We start from the raw sequence: 22,818 nt of genomic DNA on the forward strand, positions 1-22,818 counted from the left end.
CTATTTAACACTGAAAGATATTTTCAAATCGGACCTATGTTCTTTCGGGTCTCAAACTATCTCTGTACCAGATTTCATCCAAATCGGCCCAGTAGTTGCTGATATGAGCGTGTTCAAGTAAACAAACAAACTATTCAGCTTCATATATTCGTATAGATAAGTCAAATCTATGCGACTTTTAATAAGACGGATTAATTTTATAAGAAAAATATCCCTTCTTTAGCGTTATAAACCGATAGCGTACAAAATAATTCAACCCTCGGCGTTTTAATTCCCATTTTAATATTCCGTCCGGATTAATTTTTATCATTCCACAGTCTGAGTTCATTCTCATTAGTCTTTTTTTATTACTAATTCGAAGCTAGTCGAGATATCTATTTAATATCTGGTATTTTAATTCCCGATTCTTATTCGCAAGTTATAATGACTTCCGTTCATTTATTGAGAATTTTACGTACGTTGATGCTATTTGTATACCAAAGAATTCTTTCTCTTTATGCTGTTTATGAAAACTCGAGATATCTGAAAAAAAAATTGAGATGACAGTTTCCTTGATACATACATATATTTTTTTAATATTTAATCAAAAATTCCCTTGATATTTGTAGTAAGTGTGAGTTAATTTTATTACGTAAAATTAAAGTTAAGTTTTGATTAGAGAATATAATTGGTATGCCATTAAGGATATTTTTATTAGTGTAACTCACTGAACATTTAATTATTATTATAACATTTAGTTGAATATTAATAAAGAGATCGTATATCTTGTGAAAAATAAAAATTTAAATGTTCACATATCACTATAACTATTTAACTACTACATACTACTTACTACATTACAGTACATAGTAATTACACTAATTTTGTACAATAAAGATCGAAGTTAGACGGCGATTTGTGTCTGTCGTTTAACTTCGTTATGAGTTGGGACAGTCTTTGATGTAATCGGATCTGTTCACGACTTCATTTTAGTTTGGCTTTATTTTGGCCAATTTGAAGTAATCAAAGTTAGTTTCGAAATTTGTAAACACTTGTTACTCTCTTTAAATCACAGACAATTTGTATTTAAATGTTTTATATTCACTTATATTTCTTGGCCAAATAATAGGTATAATTTAGTAAAAAAAGCAGACTTTGAATTTAATAATATAATAATTAATAAGGAAGCGTGTCATAATTTTTTAAAGCAGGAAGGCGACGTAATTTTTTCAATAACAATGAATATGCACTTGGTCTTTTTGCACTCACTGTCAGCCATTGGTGATATATTGCGCAGGCAGTACACGAGTTTTGCTGAGTCGTAGGCAGCGATCTCAATTACCCCTATTGTTTTACGCTCATATACCGAACAAAGACGATGACACATTGGTTTCCTCGATAAGAGCACATTTATATTTTTATTATTTATGTGCACGGAGCATTGAAGTATTCATCATACTGGAATTTTTTTACAAAAAATTTCTCATTCTTTAATATATTGTATTACAATTTCTTTCCAATATCAAATATATTTTGCCGTTTTCATACAATGCGAACATATATATTGTGCATCTATTGTAAATTTAATTATATCGTCTTAATTATCTAGAGAGAAAAGTCTAGGTACCCAATTATCAAATGGAGTCGGGAGTCGAGCTATTTATTTTGATATCCACAAAATTTTCACTTCTTGTATTATTTTAACTAGCTACCGTACCTTATGTTTACTTAGCCTAATTAAATTGTCTTATTTTCACTCCTAAATTTACTATTGTGACTGAAAAATAGAGTCTCAACTTTATTTTGTTGTCCTTCAGAAGTATTTCGATATGATGAGTAGTTACAATGTGTATTCACTCATTTTGACACTTGTCTGTCTGTCTGTCTTCATCGATTTAATTTTATAAAACATCATAATTGATAGGCATCCGCCCACATCTGCCTTTTGTCTATCTTGAAAATAAGATAATACTAAAAATATTTCTATAAATCCTAGTGTAGTTTGAAGGGACGTTAACTAGTACGAGTATATTACGTTTTCCTCTTTCGTTTTTTGTACATAACTAAACTATTGTGTCTACAATCGTGCTTATCGTTGAGATGTGGCGGATTTTCGTATCTCCCATTTCCTGGATACACAGATTATGTTACTATAGGAAAGATACGTTTCCTTATTTATGGTTAGTGAAATGACGTCATTGATTTGTATCTAGTTTTTTTCTTTTATGGTAAGTTATCAATATTTGCCTGTGTAAACTTAAAAAAATTGGGAAATTTAACTTTAGCTCATATAGGTCTACTTTGAGAAATTTTTAAAGATTAGAAAAACATTGATCACTACGGAGGGAGGAGGGATTCGAACCCGCGTCTTTTTGCCAAGCCATAGCAAGTTTGTCGGCCGCCCATGGTTCCGCCTAACTAATCGAATTTCTTCTATTCTTTCCATTCGGGTAGTTTTTGTTGCGACGTGAATGAAGGACAAATTAACAAAAAACACTTTCACATTTATAATATTAGTGTCTTAGCATTAACCAAAATATATTTTGAGAGTAACCGCAATCCACTTAAGAAAATCACCATAACCTTTGTAAGTGAAAATGTATTTTTGTATTTTCTAGTCCTGAGGATTTTCTGTTATCTCGACGGGGTGGGATGGACGATCTGATAAAAATGCAAGGTGAAAACAGCTGAATTCTCGACAAGTTAAACCTCTACGCTAAATCTTTCAACACATTTTTGAATATTTGTATTTACTAATGATATATTATCCCTTAAGCTGCTTAAGCTATACATACGGTTTTATTACATTGAAGTGTGATTTTTAATTATTTGCTGTTACATTAATGACTTTAATTATATCATTCTTAAGGTTTATGGGCTAAATTAATAGAATGTCATAGTTTTTTTTGTCGAAAAACATGTATGTATCTATTCATACTCTTTTATTACTGAAAGTACCTAACCTAAGGAAAAAGCTAAGGTATTGAAACAAATTGCGAAAGTTTATTGCTTACCGCCTATCTCTTCATGTATCCAGGTGTTTTGTATTTTGTAAAAATTATATTATTTTGTGTAAAATCTTCCAAGCTCGACTAACAATGTGTTCAATATATTTGATCAACAATGTGAGCAGTTGTTTAATTGCGTGCCCAAAACTCAAAATGGCGTACCAATTCATTGTTCCATTCTATTCTGGAGCGATTTTCGGTGACAATGACAAATTAGTACATAGAAATGCCGAGGGAAATATTGTATAAAACATCCAAACAATGTTTGTCATCGATCATTAATTCTGAATATTTTAACGTTTGTAAAAATTCCTCGTAGGTTATATGTAGGTATCACCCCTAAAACTGCGCTTTTTTATATATTTGCAAGTTGTGTAATTAGCCCTATATAACCTATAACCTTACATACCTATAATGTTCTATTGAGAAAGGGAATTAAATGAAATTTCCAAACGAAAAGCTTTGATAAGAATATTTATTATAACCTTTTTTTTCTCGACATTCTCAGTAAAATTCATACAAAATGCTTGCTTTATTTGTTATTCCAATATTAAACTTGATATTCAGAATTTCAAGTTGAAAATACTGCCCCATACATTTTGTCTATTTGTCCGGAGTCCACATATCTATTAGATAATCCTTTGCCTACGCAAGGATTGTTTTAGGCTCCAGTAAGCCTTCCTGCTGAAAGCGTTGATGGCACAGTTTGGGAAGGGAATTTATTGGTATTATAGGGTTTGAAGTTTACACATAAGATGAATATCTCGCATCTGTATTGAAATAAATGTCAATTAAATGTTGAGTTGCCATTCAAATAAATTATCTTCAATATATTAAATATAAAAAATCGTGAAAACTTATTAAAAATTCAGTGTCATTAGAAAAAAAATCTTCTTCTGCATTTCTCAGTGAAATATTCTTCAGTGCAGTTAAAAAATTCGCGTAACAACTGTTGAAATGTATAATCGTACTGAAAATTTAGTGGATGAATAATAAACGATGCTTTACAATGCGGGCTATTGTATGGGCGGAAGCTACAGTTGTGAAATATTAACGCTGAAAGTGAAAATATAGAACAATGAAAACTTTTAACAAGTGAGCGTAGGACATTCTTATTATTTTCAATCTTGTTATCTTAATTAGGACTTATCAATGTTTCTGTTGAGAGCACATTGCTGAAAAGAAGTTTGATTATTATCTTTAACAACGATTTTATGCTTTCATTTTATTATTAAAATCTAAAACAAAAACTTAAGTAAATATGTCGCAGTTTAGTTAATCTTAAAATAATATCAATTTTACTATTGTTCTTTGTTCTGTCATTCATTCTTTATTGTACAATTGGTCTCGTAAATTCAAGAAAAAACAAATACTAACAAAGTAAATTGTGCGGTTTTATGACTCATCGTATTTCAGCCAAACAACCTTCAAGCAAAGGACAATCTTATAGCAATAGTAAACACATAGAAACAAATTTATCGATGTGCTTCACACACTTTTCTTTCATTTTTTATTCATACAAAAATACACACATACACATACACACTATTCATATGGTTGGCTGGGATAGCCAACGATAGATTTTTGTCTTTTTTCAATTTTTTTCACTTTTTCTTCTTATAAATCTATTTTTTTTCCCTTAAAGTAAAAGAATAATGAGCAGGGAAGGGACTCTCTCGACAAAATTGCATGCAAATTTTAAGGTAAAGATTTATGTAGTTAAAAATTCTAAAACAATTTTTAGTAAATATAAACCGTAATAATACAGTATCTATATAACGTTATAATTATTATTATAGTTTCATGGGCAATGCTATGTTGTGGCCTGCATTTCACTGATTACCCATGTGTTCTAAAGCACAATAACCTAAGAGCACATAATCTAAGAGCCATTTATTTAACACATTTTGCGGCTTACTCCATGTAAGGAAATCGAGTGTCTCTCGAAGCAAAGCTTTGTGACAAACGCATAGACATTGTGATGCAGCCTCGTGCATGGCGTACATACGAGCGCTCCATTAAACTGGAGTGCCTTACATAACGCTTCATATATTGAGATATTTTGCTCCAATAGAATTGATACTCATTCTATTCTAGTACTCTTTGAAATTAAATAATGGTTTAGTTGTTCCTACTTGGTATTACATTTATCATTGAAATTGTAAAATTTAAGGATTAACTTAGATGTTAAATGTTTAAATTAATTACCCGTTAAAAAGGGTTTATATGGCCTAGGCTATGTATGGCCTGTGCCGAAACTGTTGGCTGGGTCGATTACGAAAATACTATTTCATTAAAACTATTGCAATGAAGACACTGGTATACAGTGATCATTCAAAGAAACTGCACGGCTTTATATCTTAGACAAAATTGATAGGACATTCCAGTACAACTGTAAAACCTTTTTATACCAATCTGTAAGTAGACATTCTTGTCAATGCCTAGTAATGCGGTGACATTCGATGCTATGAGACATAGCTTGAAATTGAATTTCACGAGTATACTTAAATACTCGTATGTTGAAGGGAACTAGTTAGTTCTGAATTTCACAGCTTCTAACAAAATTCTTTTATATGACTGTAGTTTTGTTGAGGCTATTTAACTTGAATTAAACTAAATCAATGCTCCAACCAGGAGCATAGATTTTAGTTATTACGCATTTTGTTTGTTTTAGACTCGACGATTCCGAAATTATTTTAGTTGGAGTGAATAATCATTATTCGGAAGTTTAAATAGGATACCTTCGTTAAGTACATAAAAGTTACGTATTTGAAATTGAGAAATAAGAGCACTACTAGCGTATATATTATGTAAGGAAATAATCTTTAATACAAATACACGTAAAAGTCGTGTTTATTATTATCAGAAAAAATATCATATAGAAACTAATTTTAACAAATAAGGAGATCACATACGTCAGATTACCATTAAAATCTTCTGGTTCATATGGTGATGAAAATAGTCATTGACCATCCGTCGATTTTATTTTTAAATTACTACAAGCTGTTTTTAGCAAAAGTATTTTATTTTACTGACTATTAACAAATGATAATATGTCAATACAAACTTGTAGTGTCATAAAATTAAATTCTAGAAATCGAATGTTATAATAGCGTAAAACTAAAATATATTCCAGCCGTGTTCAGTTTAGCTAACCGGGTTCATATCAGCGACGCTTGTACTATCAGCTACCCTTATCAAGTTGTTCCTTACAACGTAACAATGAATATTTCATATTCCTCAGCCCACTCTCCATTGATATTTGTTCAAAATGAGTATACTTTTCAACGAATATGAACGAGATGAAAATTGTCATTTTAGGGATAATTCGATATTACTTTTTACGGTCCGTTCGTTCATGAATATCAATTGAACAAATCATAATATTTCTTGGCATTTACTGATCTGAGGATATTCGAACTGAATTACAGTCATGGGAAAAGCGAAATAATATTACTTACATTTATTTTTAATATTTCTTTAGGTTAGTATTCTAGTTACTATACTTTTTTACGATATGTTTGTTGGATTGAAAAAAAATGTTTTCAGTTTTTGCCAGAAAGGTTTTCCTTTTAATTCAATAGTGTAGCTTTTTGTAAGTCAAACAATTTACATGATCGGATCAATACTTCCGAAGAATATCCCTAAACTCTCCTTCATAATATGGTATAAAGATAAACAGAGCTTCAATGAATATCTTAAATAAATGTATATACGATAATATTTCACTGTAATACCTGTATGATTTATCAAAATACGCGCTTATACAATTTATTCTCCAATTTGCGAGCAAACAAAGCGAAGAGGAATTTCTCAAATCTCCCACTAGGGGGCAGTGGAACACCTGCACCGACTCCGAACCAATATTTATTGAGATCGCAATTGAAACCGCTTGGAAAATAACCAGCCATTTGTAACACTTTCAGGCTAGCCTACATATCTATTGCAACAATTGTTTGTATGTTAATGTAGTATATTTGTGCTTTTCGCTTTCTTGGTTAATGTTACACTTAATGGCTTAACCATTTTATTTGTCAAACTTTGTAGTTACTCTTATAGTATTATGTTATCTGATGTTAGCCTGGGTCGCGGATGTATACTAAGAAGATCCCGTGACCCCTCCAATAAGATCAATAAATCGATAAAATAGGAATCCGACATAACCCACGGCTCCTTTCCCCAGAGGCCGTGTGTATCTATATAAGATTTCCCTACTTAGAAAAAAAATGTGTAGTGTAGCTTGATCTAAATGTGTAATATTATTTTTCCTAAAATCGGTTCTTATAAAAATATGTTTCATTTGGGCATGGTGTAAAAATAAAAAGTTATTATTCAACTCACGAATTTTTAACTAAAAATTAAATGAATCTTTTATTTTGTATCTATATTTGAAGTAATTATCACGATGCTAGAAGTATTAGTAAAGGTAAGTCTATTAAGTCTTCGTGCTTATAAAAACATCCTAAAAGAAATAATGAATGCTATTTACCTACTTCGTGGTTAATTAATAATTAAGGTAATTCTTTCCCTCACTGAGGTAATTAAGTTTGAGTCGGCCGTAATCTGAAGAAGCAAGAATTATGGTATTTATTATTTATTAATTTCTTCGAGTACTACGGCTTGCATAATTCGTTATTATATTGCTCATAAGCTACATCAATATTACTAAAAGTGATGTGAGATTTGTTAGTTGGGTTTCAAAGCAACTTGTTCTCAAAGCAGCTTTTGTGGGAGATGGCAAGCCCTTTCGTTCTCTGAAGGAATTTTCCGGAAAATGTTGCTCGAAATGTGTCTCTTAACTGAGAAGACTTCATTTGTTAATATGGTTGGCAAAGCGAAACATGAAACGAATTTTGTTCAAGCAATATCTGCATAATTACATTGACGTTTATACAAACTTCTTGTTAATAAGGGAAATGTATTTTTCTAGACAATTGTACAGAAAAATAAAAGTATAAATTATACAGTTAATACTTTTGGTTACCAAAAGATGGTTGATATACGGAAGGAAATAATTCCGCCGAATTATTTTATAGTAATCTTGTGTAGTTTACAGAGTGAAATTGTTAAATATTGTATGCTTATTTTTTATCAAGTACAGAAGAATCTCTGTAAGATACAGCACTTACTTCATCCCATACAATACTTCATCCCTAATATAACCATTTCAAAGAAACATCAAAAACTTTTCTTAAAACATATGCTCACTCAAAATCCACTTTTCAAAAGTACTAACAAATATTTTTTAGTGCTTAAAAGACTTCATGATTTCAGAGTAGAGTGCTGTAGCAATTTAAATAATCCCCTATTTGCAATGCAATGTACCTCCCACACTATGTTCACTAAAAGGGATTCGGATCAAGCGTGTTCAGAACAATGGTACATTTGATTACTAATGCCCAGTACTTTAACCACTATTCAGGGTATAATTTATATAATGCGATTTAGGATGCAGAAGTTAATGTGGCTGAAAATAATGTTAGGGTTACCGTTGGTAGGGTTACCCTCCCAACAATAGACATACTCGTATGTCGTCCCTAAACATCAGCAAGATGGGAGTCTTTACTCTTTAGATGAAACTTTTTTACACATCTTTATCTTATGAACGCACGCCAACATACTAGGTTTCATTTATTTTGCGAATGTTAATTTAATATGCAATTGTTTTAATTGAATCACTATTAATATAATAGTAATAGTAGTTATAATTTTTTAACTCTATTACGGTTACGTCAAACAGCAATGGTTTGTCTACTCTATGAAAATAGAATATTGTAAGCTGGTTGAAATATTTCAAATCGGAATTTATTTAGGTTGTTATATACTATGGAGCGAGCTTGATGAATCCTTCAATAAAGTGTATGCTTCATATTTGATAAGTATAATATATATGTATCTAAACGCAAATTGATTGACATTGATTCTTTATTTTCCGAAAAACAAAATTTTCAATTTATATAGGCTCAATGAAAAATTTATAAATGTAAATCAAATGTAAAAAATGTATATAAATTTTTCTTAACAATCCTCGTCTACTTAACATTAAATTTATCCTACCCAATAATTATTGTTAAACCTTATTGATAAAGTTTGACAATTTAAACTGAAAATGTAACGGAATCCTTTCATTTGGTTTCAAGAAAACTTTGTTTCTGATTTTGATACCCTTTTGATTGTTGGGATCAACGAAGGGGTTTTATTACAAAAGAGCAGTGTTTAATTTTATGGTGTGTAATAATGCCGCTGAAGACGGGAAATATTTGAAAAAAAAAATCTAGCTGGCATCAATTAATGAAAACGAAATACATTTTTTGATTATCATACGTATATATCTTTATTTAAAAATTAATTTTTCACACAGATATGAATTATATTAATACCAAGGAAGTCGTTATAACCATTTTAACAATTATTGTAAAGTGCGGGAAAAATGCAAACAACAAAGACATTCAGATGTTGTCACAGACGTTGAATGCAATGTAAAAACAGAAGTTAGTCCTAGACGCGCAAAGATACTGTATGATGTTCTACAAAAGGTCTATGTCGCCTTTTTAAGTGACCCGCATTCTCCTTTGTTTTGGTATAGCTTTTGGCGATAGATGTAAAACAAAAGCGAAACGGCCTTGAAAACTTCGACACGAGCCCGATCTTAGCCTACTTTTGCGGTTTTATTTTTCTAGGTAAATCAGTATATGGCTTTCGTAAAACATTGCAATACGGATTTCTTATTGTTTACAAACAATACGCAGAATATCGTAGAATATCAATATTCATTTTGAATGATATGTTGAAATAAGGATTATTCTATTATCCTAATGATTGATGTTTCACTTTGATACATTATTGAAGAGTAAAGAGTTAAGAAGTATACTTATTATTAGCAATTTTTTATACATTAAACGATTAATTATTGTACTCCTCAACTATTCGCCTAGTTGTAGCAAAATTCTCTAACAACGTACATAGCGGAATCATAAATTGTTACCATAGTAGAACTAAATTGTGTGAACTATTTGTTTTCCTTGACACTATAAAAGCTCTTACGAGTGCTATTTAGCACAAGATAAAACTATGCTTCGCTTAATTATTGTATTCTTATGAACATGGCGAGAGATTTGTTTATTTTAAGATAATTAAACGAGTTCGTTTTTAATTCATGATTATTGGGGATGTGTTTTTACGTTGGACGACAATCATACTGAATTGACACACGCCAGGTATTATAGCCACTACTTAATTATCATGGAGTTTTGATTGTACTTATATTATGCAAAATATAACATATTATGAATATTTTACACAATAATAAATAACTATGTAACTAAGAAATGATACAAGTAATCATACAATACTTACATTACATATTGACATAAAATTCAAGCTTAGTAATGTAACATTAGTTCTTTGATCGCCGTGATCTGCCATTCTTTTAATATGCTGACGTCTGATATCGTGAAGTCAAATATTTTTCATTTTTTTATTATTTTATATTATAAGAAATGGCACGAAACGGAGAGAGAGTGAAATAGTTCTTGCATTGCATGGATTTTCGTTATTTCGCGATAAACGTTCCGTATCTAGTACGCTATAAATCTTTGCCTATATCCCTTTTATATTTTCTCGCTATTTGGTTATTAATTACATAGGGTCTTGGTTAGCAGTAATTCGTTATGTTTGAAGATGATTCATTGCTACAGAACATTAAATAAGAATTAATTATGCGTTTATTAGGGCTCCTAACAACACACCTAATTAATGCCTAACACATGTTTATATCATTCCATCATCATCATCAACAGCCCATATGTATTCCCACTGCTGGTACACAGGCCTCCTATGAGGGTTCAGGCCATAATCCACCACGCTGGCCAAGTGCGGGTTGACAGATGCCACATGTCGTCGAACTTTTGATTCTTTGACATGTCGGTTTCCTCACGACGTTTTCCTTTATCTTTTAAGCAATGGTGATGTTATCCACATGTGCAGATAAATTGAAAAATCAATTTATTTCCTGCACGCTCGCCCGGTCTCGAACCCCGACTCACGGTTTTGAAGTTCGAGGTTCACACCACTGAGCCTCCACTGCTTTCTGAGCCACCACTGCTTTATATTATACCATTGAAATCAATTGAAGGCTGCTTTCAATCCACACCTGCACATCTATGGAACTGTGTCGACTACTTCAGGGGACCAAAAACATTATGTATTTTCACTAGTTCAGTAGGTAATAATAATAATAATAAGCCCGCAGGGAACCTTGTGGCGAGGTGTCGGGGAGTAGCAACCCCGCGGACCCGAATGCTCCCGGGGGAGGCCCCTGTCCTCATCTTCGGCTTGCCTTAACCGGCCGGCCGGAGTGAAGCCTGACGAGGACAGGACCCCACCTCTGGCTTGCCTTAGCCGGCCGGCCAGAGTGGAGTCGCGAGAGCTTTTAGCTCGAAGGGTGGATGCGAAGCGTAAGTGGCGAGTGGGCACGTGATGCTGGACCCTCAGGGAGCGCGTGATCGTCGTTTAAAGTCCAGCGACGCCTCTCCACCCTTAGCTGCTCACGACATGTTGCCCTCTTGTTGCTATTTTACTGCAACCTTTTAGAGGGCCCATTTGTGAGAGGGCGAGTCACCGTCTGCCAATATATTTTTACTGACTCAAATGTAGTAAAAAGGCAGACGACATAGTTCCCATAGACCCAGTAACCAATCCATTTAACACCTCCATACCATAGTCCAGTTTTATTTCTTTCCATTTTTGCAATAGTCCTACATCGGCCGCGGACTGCCCAGGGCTGTATCTCTATGGCGCAGTCATGGGCAGGCTGCGGCTGGTGTCCCACAATACATTAAAATCTCAAAGGGCCTCTGCTTGTTGGACCTGTGTCCCCACGTAAGCCTTCCAAAAGACCGGGTATTATCCTTCTGGTGGTACCCGTGTATTATGGAATGAGAAACATAATAATAATAATAATAAATTCTTTATTGTACACCAAAATAAGAGTAACAGAGAAAAACAGCATAAAGAAATATTGTACAAAGGGCGGTCTTATCACTAACGAGTGATCTCTACCAGACAACCTGTGATAATGGAAATGCTGGAAGAAAATACTTTTGGAGGTGTAAGCAACTGAGCAAATTAAATTATATAATATTAATAAATAGACAATATACTTATATACTTTACACATATATACATATAAAAAGAATATATAATGCTATATATATAATATATTACACTAATACATACATATATATTTATACATGTACAATAATAGGTATAGGTATAAATTCAACATGTTAATTGATGTGCCTCGATATTTATTTCAATTCATTTCACATAACTAATAGAATAAATAAGCATTAAAATAAAAGACACCCAATATATATAAACGACGATAGTTTCACTTCCTTATTTATATATAAGGTTCTACAATCCATCAGAAATTAATTGTTGGTGCAGCACGTTGATGGATTCTACTTTTTGATGGACATTCAATTAAAAATGAAACTGTTTTCACAGCATCACGGGCGATTTAATAAAGTTGAGAGGTAGTAGAATAAACTTCGAAATAGAAATTGTTTGTGAAATATGAAAAGGATGGCATTACGTTTCATCACAATCTTCAAGTTTATATCATCAAAAACTTTAGGTTTTATAAAATTGAGTCTTGTATGATATAAATGATTTAAAAAAATTGTCTCATTTTGAATGATATAAATGATTAAAAGAAATGACCTGTTGAATATTTCAGCAACAAATTATGATAATTATAATTATTTCTTTAAACATCCCTATATTTTACTTTACAGTGATATAGTACTCAAGTCCTGAACATCAAACTGAATTCGATTTTCGATGGAGACAAACTGAAAGAAAAGACTAGAGCTTATATGGACAAACTGTCACAGAAACGAATATTACATCTTCCCTAAATCCTTAACGCCATAAAGGGCACAGGACTATACTTGTCTTATGCTATGGCATTGAAACGTATGCATATAAAATCAACGCGAAATACAAAAAACATCTCTCCAGCGAGGTTAAAACGTGGACGAGACGGGCTAAAATATTCACAGCGTAAGGATTATGGCATGAAACTTGCATACGGACGGTGAACCCTCTTTTTCATACAACAATATAAATTGTATTTTATTTTAACTATTATTCGCGTGCACCACACATTTGGCTTATGCTGGGAATTGTGATGCAAATACGAGCGCCATATTCTATACAATTAAAGAATTAAATGCGCGTGTTTGTATGAGCTTTTTATTATTTTGAAATGATTGAATATATTTAAGTAAACTGTATCGTATTATTAAAATTATTCATAACTATCTATATCTATATATGTACGATTCTGTACTTCAAATATTTGTGTATTTTTTCATAGCAAATTGATTTGGATATTTACACTAAAATTTACTATATAATCTATTGTAAGAAATAATAGTATCTAAATTAATTTAAACTTACATATAGGTGAATGTATGAATGGTGCTTGATCCAGAAATTCACAGGAATCTGTAAATAAAGGATTTCCTTTAGAATATTATAAGGAAAAGGCTAAAATAGCATTAAATTTTATAACTTGAGTTATAAAATTTAATGTTATTTAAGCCTTGAGTTACCATCTTAGTCTGACATCAATTTAAAAACTCCCATACGAAGAACCACGTTGTATCATAATCCTACTATCCTACTAATATTATAAATGCGAAAGTTTGTAGGGATGTATGTGTGTTTGTTGCTCTTTCACGCAAAAACTACAAACTGGACAATTGGAATAACATATAGGCAAATATAAGGACTTATGCGGGTGAAACCGCGTAGTATAAAACAATCTTTACACATATCTTTAGAATCAAGAAACAGATATTGATAGGGTTTTTATTCAGAGTTTAACGTGTGCGAAGCCGTGGGCAAAAGCTAGTAGACAATAAAGAACAATAAAGCAGCCCGTTGTTACCGGTGACGATTGTATCAAAGTGACAGTTTAACATGTTCTAAAGTAAGAAATGTCTAGTAAATGTCCAACGATATTGTTTTCGTCACATGGGAGTTGTGCATAGTTGAAATGGGTCGCGTTTGCAAGGGGTAACCACCTTTACCTTAAATTTTCTTTATTATGTTAGCAAATTTAGCATCTATCGGATGAATGCGAAAAAGCTAGACTAACAATTTAATATTATCTCTTATTTATGCTTAAGTTACAAGAATTTGCGATTTCTTTAACGTGCATCAACAATAATTGCAAATTACCGTTTTGCGTAGATATTTATTTTACTTTGCGTCATTTACGTACGTAAGTGCGTCCAAACATACATTTACAAATAACAATTTGCTGTTAATTTATAGATAGTGACTTGTAAGCAACTACTAAATAAACTATTGGCCTAATAGCTTAAGAAACATAGCTATGATATATCCTATATACCTTCAAACCAGGTGTTACAGTCACCACAGTACAAAATAGCAATATCCTACAGGCGTTGCAACATTGAAGACCCCAACAAGACAAACTGAACCAAACATGACTAATATTAATTGAGTGAATCTATCGAACTTCGTGAATTATTGTAGGCGCATAATAGAACAAAATACAAGCAAATAATTGTGGCACGTATTTACGACTCTGATTGATTCTTGTTTCTGTTTTACTTTCTCAGGACCACGTAGTTTATTAACAAAATAAAGACGACAGTACTAGTTTATGACACCTTGGTTCTTCGTTATTCTGTGTAATATGTGTGTATTTGTTTAGCAAGCTGATATTGTACGTTTCACTTTCCACTGGGCGTGTTCTCAAAATGTGTGTTATGCATAAAAAACCTGGCCAATGTTACCAGTATTTTAATAAGGAAAAAAGTGAACACGAATTTATAAGACTTGAAATATGTATTTCTCTAGATACCATACTTTCCCTTGTTTTTCCCTTACCTGATATGGTGTGTGGAATATCATTCTCCATGATTTTATTTAACAATAAAAATGTTCAATTTTTTATGCCATCAGCGGGCAACTGAGTTGGTGGTTCGCCTGATGGTAAACGATCACCTCCGTGTACATTCAGAGAGGAGTGCCTAATAAGGAAAGGATTAAGGAGAGGGAATGGACTGGGAATGACTTGAAAAAGGAAACGGGCCTTATTCAATTTACCTCATTCATTAAATAACGGTTTTTGAAAAATTCTATCGATTTGTCAAATTTTGAAAGTTTTCATCGCGTTGCTGGAATATATTTCATGAATTTTTGCAGTTCGCAGCCAATAAAGCAATTGGATTATTGAGTGCGAATGTTCACAACTTGAAAAAAAATCTCTTAAATTGAGATCGCTTAAATACTTTTTGGAAAATAAAATGAATACGATTGGATTTTACCTTTTTTATTTGAAAATTTCGAGAATATTCTTAAAATTATTGCTTTACTTCAATAATTTATTTGTTGTTAAATTTGAATAGCTTATATGATTAAAGTTAAATATCCTGAGTGTGATTTGACAATAATTGTGAAATAAGTAAATGTAATTTTCTCAAGTGGGTCGTTATTTACACATAATAAAACACACCGCCAAAATAGGATTTACGATGAAATCCTATTTTTCCTAATAAATGAAATCATATTTCAACTTTGGGAGTTGCGAAGCGAAAGAATTCGGTGGCATAGTTAATAAACTCGTCATGATTTCATGTAAATATTTCAAGTCAGTTACTTACATTAACTATGCTACGAGGCGTAACATTACTGGAGCTTTCGAAGCAAACATGCTAAAGTTTCTAGAAAACTAAATAAATTAAAACAAAATGCTGTTTAATTTTGAAAAACACCTAGCATCTCGGCTACCCGGAATCCCACCACACGACTTAGAGTAGAAGAAATTCGATAACTGTATATCATATTATGATAGATTATAGTCCAAAGGTTACCTTTTACCTGGGTGCCACGCAAGTGACGCCGCGGTTTACACTTTATAATGCATATTTTATTCAATATGTTATCAATACCTACCTGTTTAATAAAATACTTAAATCACTACATCAAAAACACACTTTAAGCAGTGCACATAATGAATATGTTTAACAACTTTGAATTTGAGATGTTATGTACATCTAAATTAGTACTCTACCGATAAGTTGGTTCCAAACTTTAGGATATAATATAACCACAGCATGCAACTTGCTTGAGCTCCGATTATTATTCTATGAAGAGACTTGGATGCCGTACGGTATATGTAAAATTTAATTATTTGTATACAAAACATCATGTTGGATTAGAAAATTACATTTGTCTAATGTCTACCTTCCTGATGACGATCTATCGACACATAAATTGAATATTTTTACTAAAACATTCATCTTAATATAAACAAAATTTTATATGAGTAAAGACTGAGGGTATGAGTGCATTTTTAATATTTTATTTTTATATTTCAACGTGCAGTCCGCCTTCGCTTCGTATATATAATGGCCACATCACTCAGGTAACACGTAATATCCAACGGTGAAAAAATGATTGAAATCGATCCAGTATTTTTTGAGATGAGCAAACGCAAACATACTAATGAACCTTTCAACTTTATATTGTTAGAATATACGGATAGTATTGAAAACAGTTCCACCAACAAGACTTGAGGAAATGAAATAAACACACTTTCTATTTATAATATTAAGGATTTTAAACAGTTTAAACATTTGTTCAGTTAATTTACGCACTAATCCATTGATTATTGCTAAGTTGACCATTGCCGTAAAATGTACCTATTTATTAGACAATTTTTAAACATGGTATTACAAAGAAATCAATGTTCATTTAATTAAAGTGCAGCTACATTAATAAAAAAATAAGACAAATAATGACACAAAAGACAAAGGCGATATTTTCACAACGCTAATTGACTTTGAAACATGACAGCGGATGCTCTTTCTCTAGGTATTATATTATAAATATTTAATTATTAAATACATTTCGTTCGTTCTAAAAAACACATTTAAAATTAACATTATATTGGGACTACGTTTCTTTATTCTCATATCATTATCAGTTCATTACATTTTTACAATCATTTTAAGAAAGAACAAATTTTGTAAGAAATATTTGCGGTAGAATTTTTTATAAAACTGAATCGTGATTAAATCCCAAATCATAATATTCTCGCACAGCAAATGTTAGCTGATTACTTACCGAACAAAGGTAGGTAAATTTTGACTTTACTTTTAAATTTGCAGTCTTTTACTATTTTTGGGCACAGAGAAGTAAAATTATGCGCAAAGTGGGCTCGTTAGTGTATTGTAGCTATATGAGCCATTATGAATCGTGCATGTCGTAATTTATTCAAACCATTTTAGTATAAATTTTTTATTTTCGTTTAAAAAATATTGACGGGATGTTTTTTTATTAATTATATATGATTTTATAGGTTTTTTGCCTACAGGTATTGTGCATAGTAAAAAAGCGATATGCCTCATGATGGTATAGAGATTCGATTTATTTGCTCAGTTAGCTGCATTTTCCAGCATCGATGAACGATTGCTGGTTAAGCAATTTGAAGCGCAGTCAACGTTTTGATGGATGGCCACTTAGTAGTTCCCGTTATTTAAGCTGAGTGCTTTGAAAGGCACGGTTAAATCTACATATAACTTATAAAACTAAATGAAACAGGACCATTAGTAAAATATGTTATAAGAATTATATTCATTGTAATATTTTGCGACTAGTCACGACATTTGTCGGTTTCTTTAAATAGTCCGTCCCGTGGCCCACGGGGAAAAGGTATTTATAACTCCCTTAATTAAGTCTTATATAATAGTATGTTATAGTTGTGATGTATACATATACATCACGTTAAGTATTATATGTAATATTTATATTAATATTGTATAAATTATACATCAAGACTTATACAAGAATAAATTACTCAGGTATTATAGGTGAGGTTTAGTTTAGGTTTAACGAAACTAAATATTTTGTGAAGTAATAAAAGTTTTAAGTCAATATAACATTGGTAATGTCATTAATGACATATTTATCGACTGCCTAAGAATATTGGTATTCATGAAGGATTCATATTCACAGTTATAACTTTTGAGAGCCAATAACCAAACTTTATCACAAATGTTCCTTTCTTTTGAGAAAAACTTGCGAAGATTTAGGGCATACAATAAGGCGTTCATAACGCAGCGTCAGCTGCACTTCTCTGCATGTCTGTTACATATTACATATTCCTTTACGTGCTATAACACGCTGGCTAGTTATTTGACAAGACGTTATAAGCAATGTAATTTAGAAGCGTGGGACGTTTTTGTTTGAGAGCAAAAAAAATTTTTATAAATATTTCTGTTTACTCATTTACTAGCTGCTGGTTCAGGGTCTACCCGGATTTTGCCGGGATAGTAACGATATGAAATATATTTTATGACACTCACAGATAATTTGGCTTTCTAGGAGTAAAATAATTTTTCATACAAATTCACCAATTAAAAGGCAATTAAGGAGGTAAACAAGGTACAATATTATTACATTTCTCCCTTACGTATTCATGATGGTGAATTAAAAAAGGACGGATTATGTTATTACAATATTTTCATAGCATATTTATGCAAAAATTGGATTGAATTCAGTCATTGAATAAGGTAAGGAATGAGGTTATATGTGTCAATTGTTTTTTTTAAGAATAAATAAAACTCTAAACTGTTATAAAAAACAATGAATACTCCCAATACGATAAAACAAACAAAAACTTTTCACTTAAGATTAGCGTATTTCACCATAGAAAATATGGCGAAACTTTAGCAGGAATCCAATTTGATTCTACTCTGCATCACAAAGGAAACTAATTAAAGTCCAGCCTTTTCGTAACTTTAAAATAAGTATTTTTTATATTCGATAGTGCCGTGGTTGTCTTTTCAGAATATTGCTATCGGTTTAAATTTATAAATATGGCATGTGATTTGGATAAATAAAATAAAATAATTTTAGAACTAAGTTTGTATTGCATTTCGATCAATCTAAATTAAAATAAAAGAATCTAATTGAATTCTATAAAAAAAAGTATATTATAATTTTTAAATGACATTAAAATCATTAATGGTTATGTATTTATATTACAGTCTCAAAGTTTATTAAACAGTCCTGGACGTTTAGATGAAATTTTTATGAAAAACTTAGTAATTTGATAATTAAATTTAACACGAAAGATACGAAATAAGCAATATTAAGATTTTCATGTTTTCACTTCTTAACTTTGATAAATGGTTCGCTTTAAGTGTTCAGGAAGACTTATTAAGAGAACAATTTGTCCCGACGCGCCCTCACCCTTGTCTGTCACTAAAGAAAATATTTATGAATTAAAAACAATTTTGACCCAGATTTCACGTGAAACTTTAGTGTTATTAGGGGCTCATCTTTTGTATCGATATACTGCATTGTAGATATTGGGAAACGTAAACTAAAGTAAAACGTAAAGTTTGTTTTATGACTTTTATTGATGGAAATTATTTTGATTATACTGTCTTTGTTTGTGAAAAATAATTATTTGTATCGTGTTTTTTGTTATATACACATCTTTTTATTTTATTGCTTTTGTTATTTTACATGTTAGTCTCATAAATGTTCAAAAACTGTTTCGCATATATCGTGTTATTTAAATATAATATACAGATATTTTATTTTTGTTTTAAAAACACTGTCGCATTCATGTACCTATACATATACATAACTTTCGCATATATGAATATTTAGTAGGAAAACGCTTTTAGTCACGAAAGTAATATTTTAAAGGAGAATTACAATTTCAGGTAGAATGAGGCACAGTTTCATATCCATGCAAAAACTTTTCCATATTCAACATATTTTAATGAAGTTACGCGTGCTTTAGGCTTTACGGCCATATCTTTGTAGGTTCTGTACTTTATTACGTTAGCGTTTTATATTCATGTAGGTGTTGTCAGTGTGTGTTTGTAGTATTTGTATATGTAGTTATGAATTTCACTTAGTTATAGGTATATGCTTTTTAGATTCCGCAATTAATGAGTTTTAAATACAATTCTCTCGATGGTAGAGAAGGTTATTATTAAATGCCATTTATATGTATTTAGGGCTTTGTTATGTTTTGTATGACAAATAAAACTTTGTTTATTTAAGAAAAAATTTAAAAGGTACAAATACTTTTATGATATATGTGACGGAAAAAAGTAGTAATCAAAGATTAATTTGATCATACAAGAGAATCTGAACAAATTTTACGATATTTGCCATAGTCCGCAGGTGAAACCGCGTGGCAAATAAACAATCATGTCTCTATATATTTCGTTTTACGTGTATAATTTATTTCATTTGGTACTAACACGGAAACTCTTCTAAGCTGTGATCATTTATTAAAGGTTTTCACGTCCCCTTTTAGAGTCGTGGAGATTGACGTTATTGTGTGGTCCTTAGAAGTTTATTACATTTAAAAAATCCCTTCAAAGTAAACAACGTTCTAAAAGAATTGAATTTTGCTGCTACAAATTATTATTTTTTATTATGGTTTAATTCAACAGGCAATTTTTATTATCTCAGATAAAATTGCCATCAGTTCGTTTAGATTTTTATGTTTAAAATATACAACAATGTCATTTAAATATGATAATTTTAAAATTGTTGGTATAGAAAGTGTAACAAATACAGGTATATTGTATAAAAAAGTTGTAAACTATAGAGAAAATAAACAGTCTAACAGCAACTATCGTAGGTACAACAAAACAATAAATTAGCTAGCAATATAAACTATCTTAGGATATAAAACGATTACATAATAAAAAGATCATTTAATTTCGTACTCCGTATAAAAATCAAAGGACCACAATAAATACTACGAATTTAATAAAATGCCACAGTATAAAAAGGAGCATACAGTACTACAACGCTTTTAATCACGTTGTAAAATCCGACAACGTTAGACAATTAGGGAATTTTCGTAACTCAATAGTAGTCAATAATATAGTCATGATGAAAACGCATAACTTTCTCAAGACATGATATTACGTTGTATGGAAGATCAATTTGAACGAGGATTGTGGCTTTGAATATTATCTTGAATTATAATCCTGAATAACATGTTAAGAGCAGGTAAACCGATTTACATGTGTATGAATAATAACGTTTAAGTAATTATTTATTGGTAGTTAAGACAGATTCACAGGGCATATTCATGAAATGTTAGTATAATTATGACTACGTAAATTTTGGAACGCAAACCTTTACGCGTGTACCTTAGTATTCGCTAATAGCTCTTTAGTAATGTATTAATTGAAACATATTATATATTTGTAGTCTCGTTAGGAATGTTGTATTACATTCAAAAACATTAAATACTCTTATATTATTGTATAGAATAATATACTGTGTATGATCATATTGCAATAATGCTCAGTATTAACACAAGAAATGTATATAAGTCTAATAAGTCTAGTAAGTTTAATAAGTCTTTATTTTAAGTTACTTCTGCCCATAACTATAATTTACTATCATTCACATCTGAGAGCAATAGAATCCCTTTTAGTTAGTTTTACGTATTTCGTATTTTGTTTTTTATATTACTACCCAAAAAGGATATAATTTAATTATTAATTTCAACCAATGGAATTAATAAACCAATTGAATAATAATTTTTAGAAACTTATTCATTAAATGGTTTTTTTATTAGTCTAATGATAAAATTTTTATGTTGTTTTAGGAATAAATTTAAAGTTATCTTTTTATCAAAATTACTTATATTTCAGTATAATAAACGAGTGTAACAATTGACTTTGATGAAAAGTGTGTTGAAAATTTTATACAGAGGGCACTCAAAACAATATAAATGAAGTAACACGGTACCCGACAATGGCCGCGATATTGTGCAAGTCAGCAAAGCCTCGCTTATGAGTTCGGCGAGTCAGCTGTTTAAGCGGAGATTGTCGAAAGTATGCAAAGCTGTATTAGCGCTACGGATGTAGCTAACAAGGGTTTACTCCACAACTTTAAATACCAGCGCCGAATTAAGCTCATAATGCATAATCTCAACGTTTTTAAGTGATTTTAATAATTCTTGTACCCACGCGCAGCTGTTTATTCTGATGTTTCAATGAAAAGCAATGTTATTTTGTTTAATGTTTTTGACTTCGTCGTAGGTTTGAATGAATATTTATTTTTTATTATATAACGTATGCACATGTTATCGACATTCTGTTTTGTACGATGTCGACCCTATTTTTTCGCAACTTTTCCTTCGCTTTGTGATTGTTTGGTAGAATTCGCTCAATAGTGATAAGACTTAGTTCTTCGCTGTACTGAAACTTCTTTTGTCGTATTTTTTGTGAATTTCATTTTTGTATGCAACAAATAATTTTTATGATTATAATACAGATCGTGTTATACAACTAGTATTATGTTATCTGTGATACAACGTCATTTTGTTTTGATTTAAATAACTTTTAAAATATTTATATTTCTCGTCTACAAGTAAATACCTACGATAAGTTTTAAGGTAAATTATAATATTATGATAATCAATTCCAATAATTTTCCTAAACTATTTTTCGAAATTGTTCATTTAGACTGAACCATTTTCGCGGGTTTCCACGCTATGGATAAAATCTAAAGGATTGAAATATTACTCTTCTATTGAATGAGATTTGATTCAATTCGCACTCGAAGTAATCTGAATAGCGGTGCCTGTAGGTGAACCTAAAAACGTTCGATTTTAAATGTGATTCGTATGAACCATTTTCATTTTAATAGATCAAAAATTTTGCTGAATTTACTATAGTCAATTAACTTTTCAGTTACTTTAATGGACGGATTTTATTATAGTTGGGTGTAG

The 22,818-nt window shown here is 31.1% G+C and overlaps 1 protein-coding gene across 5 annotated transcripts in view; it reads right to left on the reverse strand.

Annotated features, from left to right (window-relative positions):
- LOC119833690 (CD151 antigen-like) overlaps nucleotides 1–22,818 on the reverse strand; it is a 121,985-nt gene that overhangs the window by 8,041 nt on the left and 91,126 nt on the right. For 3 of the 5 annotated variants that reach the window (XM_038357824.1, XM_038357822.1, XM_038357821.1), the window contains one exon: nucleotides 13,455–13,502. The exons of 1 other annotated variant lie outside the window; for it this stretch is intronic. The gene's annotated coding sequence lies outside the window, so the exon portion shown is untranslated. Of the gene's footprint in view, nucleotides 1–13,003; nucleotides 13,006–13,454; nucleotides 13,503–22,818 lie in introns of all 5 variants that reach the window. One more of the 5 variants, XM_038357823.1, reaches the window with a different exon arrangement.

Source organism: Zerene cesonia, chromosome 17, assembly GCF_012273895.1.
Source record: "Zerene cesonia ecotype Mississippi chromosome 17, Zerene_cesonia_1.1, whole genome shotgun sequence".
NCBI classification, from domain to species: Eukaryota; Metazoa; Arthropoda; class Insecta; order Lepidoptera; family Pieridae; genus Zerene; species Zerene cesonia.